The sequence below is a fragment of the Perognathus longimembris genome, chromosome 17 (genome assembly GCF_023159225.1).
Source record: "Perognathus longimembris pacificus isolate PPM17 chromosome 17, ASM2315922v1, whole genome shotgun sequence".
Classification (NCBI taxonomy): Eukaryota; Metazoa; Chordata; class Mammalia; order Rodentia; family Heteromyidae; genus Perognathus; species Perognathus longimembris.
In genome coordinates, this window is record NC_063177.1 from 14,257,314 (window position 1) to 14,270,167 (window position 12,854).

The 12,854-nt window shown below is 52.5% G+C and overlaps 1 protein-coding gene across 3 annotated transcripts in view; it reads right to left on the bottom strand.

Annotated features, from left to right (window-relative positions):
* Rai1 (retinoic acid induced 1) overlaps positions 1-12,854 on the bottom strand; it is a 123,655-nt gene that overhangs the window by 27,226 nt on the left and 83,575 nt on the right. The gene's annotated exons all lie outside the window — the stretch shown is intronic.

Genomic DNA, 12,854 nt, shown 5'->3' on the forward strand with positions numbered 1-12,854 from the left:
TGCCTAGTTCTTTCAATGGCCACCCACCCAATCTCCATAAAGGAGGTGGTCAGCAGGGGCATGGCTGAGCCCCAGACAACCCCCATCTCTGGGGCTCTGACTGGATCCCGTCTCCCCCCAGCCCCTCCCAGTTCCCAGTCGTTGACGTTTTCCAGGCGGCTCGGTGCGCAATCCCGGAGCCCCAGGGCTGGGGCCCCTGCAGCCCCGCCCCGCCGAGGGAGGTGGGGTAGCAGCCTCAGAGGAGGGAAAGTGGCGGAAGTGGTGGGCCGAGAAGAAAGCAGGGCGTTCCAGCCGCTGGTTGCTGCCTGGCTTAGCGGCAGGAAAGAACACCGCCTGTTTGGGAACCTGAGACGTAGTTCTCTCTGAGGCTTAGCTAGAAAGGGCCTGGAGAGCTGGGGTTCCGCTGGGCCCCACCCCAAGGGATCAGCCAGGGGAGGAGAGTGAGCCTAAGAGCTCTCTGGAGGGCAGAGGAGAGATGCAGGTGGAGCACAGATGCAGACCAGTGACTGGCTGGGGTTGGCTGTGACACCCTGGGGCAGGCCCACTGCAAGCAAAGTGGGTCTAGGAGGAAGAGGGGGACATGATGCCCTAAGCACAAGCGGGCCAATAGGAACAGGGTCCTCAAAGAGCTGCTCCCCACAACCAGCTAGTTGTTACTGGATTTAGGTGTCCCTGTGATCCTAGAAAGTTCTCAGCACCTCACTGTTACCACTTCCTGTACCAGCCCCCAGGTTACCGGGAGAGGAAGGAACCTTCCATCCTCAAACCTTCAAATGTCACCTCTCATTTCAGACATGGAAACTGCTCCAGAGAGGGGAAGGGACTGTTCCAGACTGAAACCTCTAAGGCTCCCCCCAGACTTGACAAGGGGGTATTCTGGGGCAGCAGTGAATACAAACACCCAAAGACAGAGACCACTGATAAATGACAAGGTGTGTTCCCTCTCCCCTTGGGAAATTTCACAACATGGGTTTTCTGGAGATAAAAAAGGGCAGGAGTTGCTGTGGTAGGGGGTTGGAGAGGGAAGTCCACAGTTACCACTGATCCATATACATGCTACCAGGCTCCTCTATCAAGAGTCCCCAAGTGCGTTTTGGCTCTCAGAAGCCTTGGAATTATTGTCAGGAGACTGAAGTCCATGTGGTCTCATTTATTCATCTGAAGACCAAACAATGTCAGGCAGCCGTGTACTGTGACTGTCAAATGTGTGGGGCCCACTGTTGTGGTGAAGACACTACAAAGGCATTTAGGGTCTGGCAAAGTTAGGAATTGATTTGCCCCTCCCCCAACAACAAGCAGCCCCGATTTTGATATTAAAGATGTCCATCTTAAGGCGGGAAATGCTGTTCCTACCGTGTTCCCCTGGCCAGCCCCTCACACACATAAAGTAGCCTGATGATCAGAAGTACCAAATTTGGGGACAGACATGAGCCATTGGCTGCTGCTCCAGAGGCTGCCTGGGAAAGGAAGCTTCCTCAGGATGGAAAATATTTGCCTTTGGTTTTCAGCTGTGGACTTGCTCTGGGTCTGAGTGGACAACTGGCCAGTTTCCCTCTCCCAAACAGCCATGAAACAAGGAGGTATTTAAGAGGAAAAAATGAGGCGAGGGCAGCTGCTGGAGTCCAGCATCCGACTGTCCTGGATATCGCCCCTTTGCTCTCAGGGTGAGCAGAACACTCCAACTCATATTCTACAGCTTCTCGATTCCCAGGCTCCTTGTTCCCAGGCCCAGCTCCAACCCCCTTGGGCCTTGTCTCCAACTGCACCAAACCCTTCCAGAAGTCTCTTTCCCCCTGGCTTCCACTCTGTCATCTTGGGGGAAGGGGGCCTCTTCCAGCTGTACATAGCTAACTTGGCCTGACCCCAAAGCTGATGAATGACAAACTTGCAGGAGAATTCCTCTTGGCCAGTCAGCAGCATGGATAAGGCAGGCCTCTCCGATTCCTCATAGGGGAGTTCTAGAGAGGTCAGACCAGCGCACTGTGAGGGCTCATGGGGACAGGGGGCTGATTTTGGTGAGGGATACCAGCATCATTCCCCATTGCCCACCCTGAACAGGCCCTGATGGTGCCTGGCAGCTCTGGGTTCCAATCCCTGCTCCTACACACGTATGTGCTGAGTGACCTTGGGCAATTTACTTAGGCTCTCTGTGCTTCCGGTTCATCATTTCAAAGATCCTCTGCATCAAATGTGTATGCTAAATGGTGAAACTAAATGGTCCTGGCAGCCAGCAGAGGCTCAATACAGAGTTGCACAGTCCAGTCATGGAGAGCCAGGAGTAAGTCTTGTACTCTCTTGTCTGGGGGGGGGGGGGAGGCTGCTAGTGTCTAAGACTGCTGTTGGGCATCCTGGGACTGAGGAGGGAGGTCTGCCTGCAGAGCAGCATCCTGTCCCCCAAGGCAGGGGGCTTATCTACCCTGCTTGAGTCCTGGTGTTCTCAAACCCTAATGTGTACCTCTGAGGCTGTGATGTGCTCCTGGGAGGGCCTGAGGCTCTAACCAGCTCCAGACCAGGCTGTTGTAGCTGGTCTGTGGGTCACAACGTGAGCTTAGTCCTAGCAGGCCCAGCTCTGTGAGTATCTCTTCAGGGAAATGACCCATTTGGTTCTCTAGATGCAGAGCAGGTATGGCCATGGTGTGTTGCTTCTACTTGGTTGATGAGGGAGTGCCAGAAAAGGGGTTCCTGGTCCAGTTAGGGTAGGAAGGGTTAACTGATGCAACCTCTCTAGGGAGCTTCTGGCAATATGAACCCAAATAAAAACATGTGCCCTGTACCTTAGCCCAAAGACAGGCTTTCCAGAGAGAAAGACTGGAGATCCCCTAAATGTCCATTGGAGGGGACTAGGGGAGACAGCTGGGAAATTCCATGAAGCGAGGTTAAAGGGGAAGAGGGGATGGGCTGTAGCTCAGTGAGATAGAGCTTATCTAGCACATGCTAGGCTGTGCATTCCATCCTCATCACTGAAAGAGTAAAAAAGGATACATTTGACTTTTTTTTTTCTTTTTGGTACTGGTCCTGGGGCTTGATCTTAGGGCCTAGGCAATGTGCTTGAGCTTTTCTTGCTCAAGGCACTAGTGCTCTACCATTCAAGCCACAGTTCTACTTCTTGCTTTTTTAAGTAGTTAATTGGAGATAAGAGTCTCACAGACTTTCTACCCCAGCTGGCTTCAGACAATGCTCCTCAGATCTTAGCCTTCTGAGTAGCTAGGATTTACAGATGTGAGCCATTGGCACCCAGCACATTTGATTTTTTTTAAATGTCCTTTTAACCTGAGCATATGATGCTTACTAAGAGATTTTTGAAGCCAGGCATAATGTTAATCACAGTACTGGGAAACTGAGGAAGGAAGATCAAAAGTTCAAGGCTAGCCTGAGTTGCATAGCAAGTTCCAGCAGAGCCTGGGAAGTAAAGTGAGACCTTGTCTTGAAAAAAATCAAATGTAAACAATGACAAAAATAGGGAGGATCTGCCCTGTGAGTGCCCACAGTGGTTAGGGGAGAACCTGAAACCAGGCTCATATGGGTGCTGTTCCTTCCTGCTGACTGCTGGTTGGTGGGTGCCCCATCACCCCCACAGTAGAATGAGCTAAGACTGGCTTCCCTGGTTCCATAATAGGCAGGGTATGGTTCACGGCCATTACATAGGAGGGCACTGATATCCAAAGCTGAGGGGAGCCAAGCCCGAAACCCTGTCCAGGCCGGTCCTGACTGAGCACACAGCAGCCAGGACCTAACCCAGTGGGCAGCTACCACTAGAGCAAAGTCTGAACCCTAAGGCCAGTGTTCAAAGGTTCCCAAGGTTTCACATGTCCCGTTCTCCCTATTCTTTCTCTCCCAGGAAAGTCCTCCAGTCATCATCTTAACAAAAGAGCCCTGAAATGAAATCATGTGCGCAGCCCTGGGCAGAGGGGGGCAGCGCAAGGACTTAGCTGTCCTTTTGAAAAGGTAAATATTGATATTCTGCTTTTAACAGAGCAAAAGGGCTAGAACTCCCCTGCCTGGTCCTGGCTCCTGAGGAGTTGGGGCCAGAAAGGCGGGAGCTCCCAGAAAATGACAGAAACCTGGCTCCCACCCTGGGCTCCAGGAGCAGCTGGTCACTACCTGGGTGGGCAGACATGCTCTCCTGGCACAGAGGCCCAGGGCCCTGGCTGGCACGACGGGAGAAACCAACTTGGCTGATTGGCTAGAGGCCCTGCGGTCCCAGGCCTGTGGAAGGAGACTTCAGAAAGGTCTGTGTATTCCACCCCAGTCAGAGCTGGCTTTTTCCAGAGTCTCACATGAGTCTTTGTAGAGAATACTTGTAAAGAACACCAAGTACCGAAGGCCCAGAGGCTGACTTGCTGTGTGACCTCAGGTGAGTCACCTCATCTCTCTGGGCCTCTGCTTTCTTGCCTGAAGTAGGAAAAGCAGTAAGTACCCATCTCACAGGACTAAACCAAGAGCCAATGAGAAAATGGATACAGAAATGCCTTGGCTCCCTCATGTGCATGACTAATTCTCACCCAGGACTTACATATGCTGGGCCTTGTTCTGAGCAGCAGTCTACACATTTTAACTCATCTTATAGATGAGGCACGGAGAGGTTGGGGTATTTGTCTGAAGTGACACAGCTTCTAAGTGGCAGAAGCTACCAGGTAATAAAAGCAGGCTTAATAGAATTGTTGTGATTATGGCTGTTGGGTCAGGCCCAACGTTTAGAAACTTTACTCAGTTTCCAAAGGTGGCTGTGGCCAAACGGAGGTTTCTATGGCAAGACCAGGGCAGAAGCCTTCATGCCAGGCGGTAGGATTTTAAGTCCTATGTTTCTTGGGTCCTCTGGCATGCTAGGCATGAGGAAAGACAGCCTCTTCCCTGGTTTTCAGCCCAGAGAAACAATAGGGAGCTCACAAGTACTGCACTCCACAGAAAGCCCGAGAGCCTGGGAGAACAGTCTTATTAGCAGCAGCATTTAAGGCAGCCTCTCTAGGGCTTCAGGAACTCCATATAGACATGCTGCATCTGAAACCTTGTCTACAGGGCACCTGACCTGCTCCCATCTCAGACCTCTGTCTCCACCAGCCACCAGCCACAGGAGCTGAATGGGCCATTTACACTGAGGACATGAACTTGGCCAAGTCTCTAAATCTCACTTCATGATAGCTGTAGCCTCCCCTATACACCACACAGCTTCTATAACCACTCAAACCCATCCATCCACTTACCTGCCCATCTGTCTGTCCATCCATCCATCCCATTCATCTATCCAATCCATCCATCTGTTCACTCACACACTCATTCATCTATCTTGATCTGTCTACCTATCCACAAACTCATCCATCCATCCACCAACCCAACCTACCCACAAATCCATCCACCCATCCACCCACCTTCCTACCCACAAATCCATCCGTTCACTCTCACATCTGTCCATCTATCCATCCACCTACCCATCCATTTATTTCACACCCATCCACTCATGTAACCATTTGCCCACCCATCTGAGAGGCAGTTAAGAATGCTAATGGCCAGGCACCAGTGGCTCATGCCTATAACTCTAGATACTCAGTAGGCTGAGATCTGAGGATCACAGTTTGAAGCCAGCCGAGGCAGAAAAGTCCATGAGACTCTTATGTTTGATAAACTACTGAGAAAAAGCCAGAAGTGGTGCTGTGACCCAAGTGGTAGAGTGCTAGCCTTGAGCAAAAGCAGCTCAGGGACAAGGCCCAGGCCCAAAGTTCTAGGGGAAAAAAAAAAAAAAAGAATGCCTACAGTATACCATTCAAGCGCTAGGAGCAGAGAAGCCAGACAGCTGAGGGCTCAGATTCTCTGGACAAGGCAGATAAGTGCTAATGTACAGGCAAGGGCCCTACATCCTACCTGGGTGAGAATGGGATCAAAAGGGGCTTCCTGGAGGAAATAGCCCCTCACCTGAGCCTTGAGGATGTGCAGGAGTAAGTGAAGGGATAAGACAAGGGCTACAGGGCAGGAAAGGGAGAAGATAATGAAAATGTGGCATGGCTCTTTTTAATGGGAAGGGTTCAGATGGTACAGGGCCTAATGAGCCATGGTGAAGACCATAAGGGCCATGAAGAGTCCTAGAGGGTAAGCAGGCAGTGAGTGACACAAGACGCATGTTGTATAGTTTATAGTGGCTGTGGTGGCACAGGATGAATTGGTGACAAAGTAAGTGTAGAGGCCAGAAAGCCAGTAAGGAGGCAGGTCTGGACAGGGGCAAGGCCAAAGTGTGGCAGAGGATTAGAAAGCAGAGATGAGCTGGGTGTGTTGGCTCATGACTGTAATCCTAGCTACTCAGGGGGCTGAAATCTAAGGATTACAGTTCAAAGCCAGCCTGGGCAGGAAAGCCTGTGAGACTCTTACCTCCAATTAGCTAGCAAAAAGCTGGAAGTGGAGCTGTGGCTCAAGTGGCAGAATGCCAGCCTTGAGCAAAAAATGCTAGGAAACAGCACCCAGGTCTTCAGTTCAAGCTCTAGTACTGGCACACACACACACACACACACACACACACACACACACACACACACACACACACACACACAAAAGGTTCAACAGCTTACTTGACAAGCTGGTGGGAGCAAGGTGTTTCTCTAGAGCCCATGCTACTAAGCTTCTTGGCAACAGCACCCTCCTGGGGTGGAGGGCTGCCCTTCCCAGCCCCCTTCACCCAAGTGCTAGTATGTATCCCGACTCCAGTCTGAGTTACAGTTCCTGGTGGGTCATAGCCTGGCAGGGTGGATGCCTATAGGTGATCCATTACATGCCTGAGGTGCAGAGAGGCCACATAGCTCTGAGATACTACCCACCTGACCCCATCTCCAGCTCACAGGGGGTGGAGTGGGGGGGGTAGCAAAGACAGAATGTGACATCTGAGCCCTGCAGGGTGGTACCCTCCCTCTGGGCACAGGCTCCTTGGTATCACTGGGTGTCAGGGGGAGCACCTGCTCCTAGCATGAAAGGCAATGCTAGGGTTCTGGAAGGGAGGGAGGTTCCCATAGGAGAGAGATGGCTCTATGTCAGCACCCTCAGCAGGCTTCACCCCCTGGTATCCTACCCCTTCACTGGGAAGCAAAGGCAGTGGTGGCTGTGAGCAGCCAGTGATGGTGGACACATGCCCTTGTGTTGCTCTGGTGGTGGCTCTATCTTTATCCCTGGTCCCTTCCTCTTCAGATACATGCCTTCCTTTTGGACAGGGGCTCCTTGTCCACTTTCTCTTCTAACCTCTGAGCCCCCATTGCTCAGAGATTATCTCCCAAAGGGAGACTAGATATCACCCACCAGTTCTCTCTCAGGGATCCTCAAAACACAGCCCATCAGGCCTTTGATGGACATGTGTGAGCTGGAGGTGGGGGATGGGGGGATGTTATGGGCCACATGTTTGTTGAATTGAGTGAGTGAATGGCTGGTTGGCTGGCTAGATGAGTGGAATCCCAGCCCCGAGCAAAGCCATTGCTATTTTGTTAGCCTGTGCAAAACATGTTTTCCCTGAGGCTTTTAAGAATATGGCAGGTATTCCTGGTTGCGCTGCCTAGGCTGAGCTCAGCCCTGTCCAGGCCAAACAACATAGGGGGAAAACACCAGATTGCTGGGGCCTAGGTTCTTGTCTCCATGCCGTGTCACTCAGATCCTCCAGAGCTCTCCTTCAAGAAGCCCCTTCCTGAACCCTTCCCCTCCCCACCCCCACCCGCCCTTGGACTCCCATAGATGCCCAGGAACTACAGCCCCCAAGCTCAGGGACCTTGGGAGCCTCCTTGGTGGGGCCAGAAGGACATGTGTGGAGGAGGGAGGGTGTGATGCGTACAGCCGCCAGCAGCTCTGCAGCCTGGCAAGCAGGGCGTTTGTCATCTGCTGAGGACAGTGGGGATGGTTTAAGGTGAAATTTAAGCCCATTAGTGCTTGGCTAATGACATCAGCAGCAACGGCGAAAATGAAGATGGCAGGGTGTGTGAGCACCCATAAATTGTCAGGGCCGGCACCGCCTCCATCCTTGTGCTTGGCTCCCGCCCCTCAGCCAGCTGGGCTGGGTCCCATGGACCCACTTCATCGCTGGTGGCCCTGGCCCCTGCCCTGGCCAGGCCTCAAGACTTGGCCCCAGGGGTCAGTGTATGGCTGGGGCCTTGCAAGCTGGGGCGTGAGAAAGGAATCAGCCAGGGAGCTGGAGCGAGTGAGCGAGTGAGCGTGGAGGAGGCAGCAGCTTCTTAATCTCGCTCCTTTTATAACTTCTGTCTTTTTTATGCACATGCAAGGATCCCAGCTCTGCGAGGCAGCTCTGCCCCACTCAGCCGTCTCCCTGCAGCTAATGCCTGACAGCTCTGTTTATGTCTCCCCATAATTCTCTAGCTTTATGTTTTTTTTTTCCTAGGGCCATTAAGCTCCCAGCCACAGGCTCCTTCCCCTGCCCCCGCCTGCCTTTGTCCTTGAGGCCCAGCGCCCCACTGCCCTTTGGGAGAAGAGCTGTCCCCTCCTGGCAGGTGGACAAAGACCCTTCGTCCCAAGCCTTGTTTAGGGGCCTCACTCAGGATGGCACTCTGGGTGGAGACTACTGGTCCTCACGCCTCCTGATGCCAGATCCTCATCTTCCATCTCCAGTCTTGTTCTACCTGACATCTACCAGGGGCCTGGAGGGGATTAGCTGAGCCCTCTGACCCTGCCCTACCTTCCCTCCTTCAGCTTCTCTCTGGGGTGACTTATTTCCTATCAGAGTCCCAGCCACCTCGGGAGGGCAAATGTCCCTACCCCATTCCACCCGACTCTGGCTGATCCAGTGGAGCCCCGGCATCCTGACGTCCCTGTTTTGCTGGAGTTTCCTGCCCAAGTCTTATCCTCACAGCCACATCCCAGAGTCTGGTCCTATCACCTCTCATAAGGAGTTCTATGCCGACCAAGAGAGGCCCCAGCCTCTGGCCACGTGGCCCTGCAGGAGGAGCTCTGCTGGCAGTGCTCCCTGGCTATAAAGCCTTTAGTGGCTCCCCACTCCTTTCATCTCCTCTCATCCCATTCTCAGTGTGGTGGCTCAGCCCTGGCAATAGGAATTCAGTTTGAAAGCAAGTCTGAGCAGGAATTGTTCCGTCACCCCAGCCTCAGCCTTAGCCTTAAAGCCTTAACTCAGGCTGTGTAGGGTGTGTCTTCTCCCTACTTTCCAAGGACCAAACCCCAGAGGGTCTTTCCTAGCTCCCTCAGCTATAAGCAGTTCTTCCTGTTCCTGTGAATCTGTACCACCCCTCCCTGGGGCTCCCACAACCCCCTGTCCTGTGGGTCCCCTTTCCCTGCAGACTTTCCTGGCTTTCTCTGTGCCCTGGATGGGTGGTGGTACCTCTCGGGCCTAGGCTTATTCCCAGGGCTCATCCCTGCTACAGATGAAGCCAGAAGTATTGCCCCCGCCCCCCACCAACAAAACAAAACAAAACACAACATGTAGGATGTTTAAAAGGCAAACACATTCTTTGTCTCACTCCCCTTCTGGGAAGATAACTATCTGACCATGTCCATTAGGGGGGCCCAGCGCCTTAACCCTGTGGTAGCCCGGGGAGATTACATGGTGGCAGCAAAACCCTCTCTTTTCTGTGTAGATAGAGAAGGGGCCATTTCTGTCTGTCTGTCTCTCCCTCCTTCTTTCTTTGCCAGTATGGGACTTGAACTCAGGGCCTTGTGCTCTCACTTGGCTTTTTCACTCAAGGCTAGTACTCTACTGCTTGACCCACAGTCTCATTTCTAGATTTTTGGTGGTTAATTGGAGATAAAAAGCCTGGTGCCCGAGGATCACGCCTGTTATCCTAGCTACTCAGGAGACTGAAATCTGAGGATCTTGGTTTGAAGCCACCCCAGGCAGAAAAGTTCCTGTGAGATGCTTATCTCCAATTAACCACCAGAAAACCAGAAGCCGTGCTGAGGCTCAAAGTGGTAGGGTGCTAGCCTTGCTCAGAGACAGTGCCCAGGGATTACCAACAACAAAAGACTCGCACGGACTTTTTGCTGGGTCCTATTCTTCATGGCTTCAAACTATGATCCTTAGATCTCAGCCTCCTGAGTAGTCGGGATTAGAGGTGTAAGCCATCAGAACCTGGCTTGGGATCTATTTGTTATGGCTGTCTTTAATCCTTTCCCTTTCTGCCAAGCTATCTCTGTGAGCAGCTGCAGCCCCTCTTGCCTGGACACCCTTCCCTGTACACAGGAAGGATGTGACCCATATGCCGCCCTCTGCATGCTGCTCTTGAAGCCCTTTAGCTACACTGTGCCCCTAGAACCATTTGGCACCATTACTGGGCCTCTGAATACCAAGTGACTTGGGCCTGCCGTTCTCTGCCCCATTCCCGACTGCCATTCATAGTGGGTGCTGGGATGTCCAGCTCTGCCTCCCCCTGACTGGGCACAGCCCAGCAGCCTATTAGGAACATCTGGACACAATGCAGCCACCCTCCCCCACTATGTGTATGTCTTGTTTTCCTCACATGAGCCTGGTTTCAATTGATTCAACCCCTAGATGATTCCCTAAGGTGTCTGACTATAGCTAGGTGGCCACTCTGCCCAGCAGCCCCCACATGACTGGTGTGTGACTGCGGCCCAGCACCTAGGCTTGCCAGGGTGCTGTTCTCCTCTGAATAGGGGTCCACCTATGCATGAGGTCAGGGCTATTTCCAGGAATCCTTACTGTCAAGAACAGAGAAAGCTTCATAATGTGGGGGCCCAGTGAAAAATGAAAACATAGAGTCCGCTATTCAATATCTCAGAACAGGGAAGACAGAGCCTGTACACAGCACAAAGGATTTCTGAATGTGGGTCCCAGATTGTAGCCCAGGAAGACAGCCCTGGCTGAGAGGAAGTCACAGACACAGCTGCCTTTCCCTGGCAGTGTCCCCAGGTCCTGGGCATTCTACTGAACGGTATGGCAGGACCAGGAACTAATGTTTACATCACACCTGTGACCAACAGGGCCAGGGGCCCAGGCACCAGCATTCTGGACAGTAGCATTAACTCCTCTTCACTGCACACTGACCAAGTGCCAAACAATCTCATGTAGCAAGTCAGCAGATGAGAATCACCCAGGCTGGCAGCCTAGGAGACAGTGGCACAGAGAGGGAAGACTCTTGTTACCAACCATCACAGGATAGGAAGAAAATGCTGGTGGCAGGAGTCAGCCAGGTCCTTAGCACCCCGACATAACCACATGCTCTGTGAAAGGGCAGGCCCCCACGCCCACCCTGACACACACACATCACCAGGTTCTTCCACTGGAAGCAAAGCTGGAATAGAGGTGACCATGGCAAGAGGCATGTGGACGCCCTTAGATGGAGCCCAACAAACCACCTTCTGACACAAAGGTAGAAACCGGGGCTCAGTGGAAGCAACTGATGCTCTCTCACCAAATCACACAGCACAGCAGGCCCTCCAAACCCCAGCCTCTAGGAGCCCTATTTCCAAAGATCTGACACACAACGTAAAAGGCAGAGTGCAAAAGCAGACACCCAACACAATCCCAATTTTATGAAACCAATGCACACCTCACTAATATCAGTATCTTCTCTCAGGGAGGCTAGACGTGGCTTATATTTCCTCTCTCTGGTGCTTTTTTTTTGTTGTTGTTGTTTTTAGAAGACTAACAGCACAAACCAAGTTTTCTAGAATCAATGGGGACAGGAGTTGGAACCAAATTCTGGTTAATAGAGAGTTGCCATAGATACCGTGTGGAGATTACACGTTTTCCAAGACCCAGAGCACAATGAAGCAGTTTGGGGTCTGCAGTGGTCCGGCCTCTCTTCCCTTCTTTGTTGAGAATCCAGAAGATTCCTCAGGACCTGAGGAGCCTGTGTTCCCCTCCATGGGGTGTTTGTACCTGGCTTGCTGAGGGAAGTGACTGTTCTGCACTGGCTGGGGCCCCTGGGAAAGCTGAATGGGCTTCCTGGGGCAGGGAGTCTTGGGGCACCCTGTCCTTCCTTCCTGATCCTGGACTGGGACTTGGTGTATAAGGAGGGGCATCCCACTGTGTGGAGGACCCTCCCTCCCAGTAGGTCACTGCACCCCTTACTGGTCGCCAACTCCCTCTTTCTTCCCGTTATCCTGACCCTACCAGGATGGACAGTGACCCTGGCACAAGGCACAGTAATTGAAGGAGACCATTAGGAGCTCCTTCAGTGCACTGCAGATTGCACTAGATCGAGGTCCCCAGCATACTCCCCCCTCCCCTGCCATGTTCACACTTGCTTTCTGCACACAGCTCTGGGCCACCCCCTGGCTGAAGAGCAACCCCCCCTCCCTTGGCCTGAGAGAAGTGACAGCTCCTTAATAGAAGCAGGTCACCAAGGCATTTGAGTGACATCATGCCTGGCTGGGAGGCAGCAGCTTGCATCAAAGCCTCATTTTTCTTCTTCCTGTTAGGCACTGAAACAATTTACATAAAGAGCCCCGCATGTGTCTGCAACAAAGATGCATTTCTTCCAGCAACCCTGCCACTTCCCCAGACAACACCAGCCTGTCAGAACCTGGCACACTGCTGCAGGAGTGAGGGTCTAGGGACCACCATGTGTCTGGGTCACCCAGACCAAGGCTGGGGGAGGACAGCTGAAACATTTTCCTATGCTGAGGATCAAACCGAGGGCTTTGTGTGTGCTAGGCAAGCATTCTACACTGAGATACACCCCTAGGGCCCCATTTTCCCTCCGTTCCTCTCTCCTGTCCCTCCCTCCCTCCCTTCTTCTGTAGTCCAGGCTGGCCTGGAACTTGGAATCCTCTAGCTTTATCCTCCAAGCGCTGGCATTACAGGTATGTGCTACCTAGCCTGACTTAAAATTGCTTAATTGCTTAAAATAAAACCCAACCAATCCTTGGCAGGACCCTACTACTGCCCATGAGCAGTAACTTGGTGT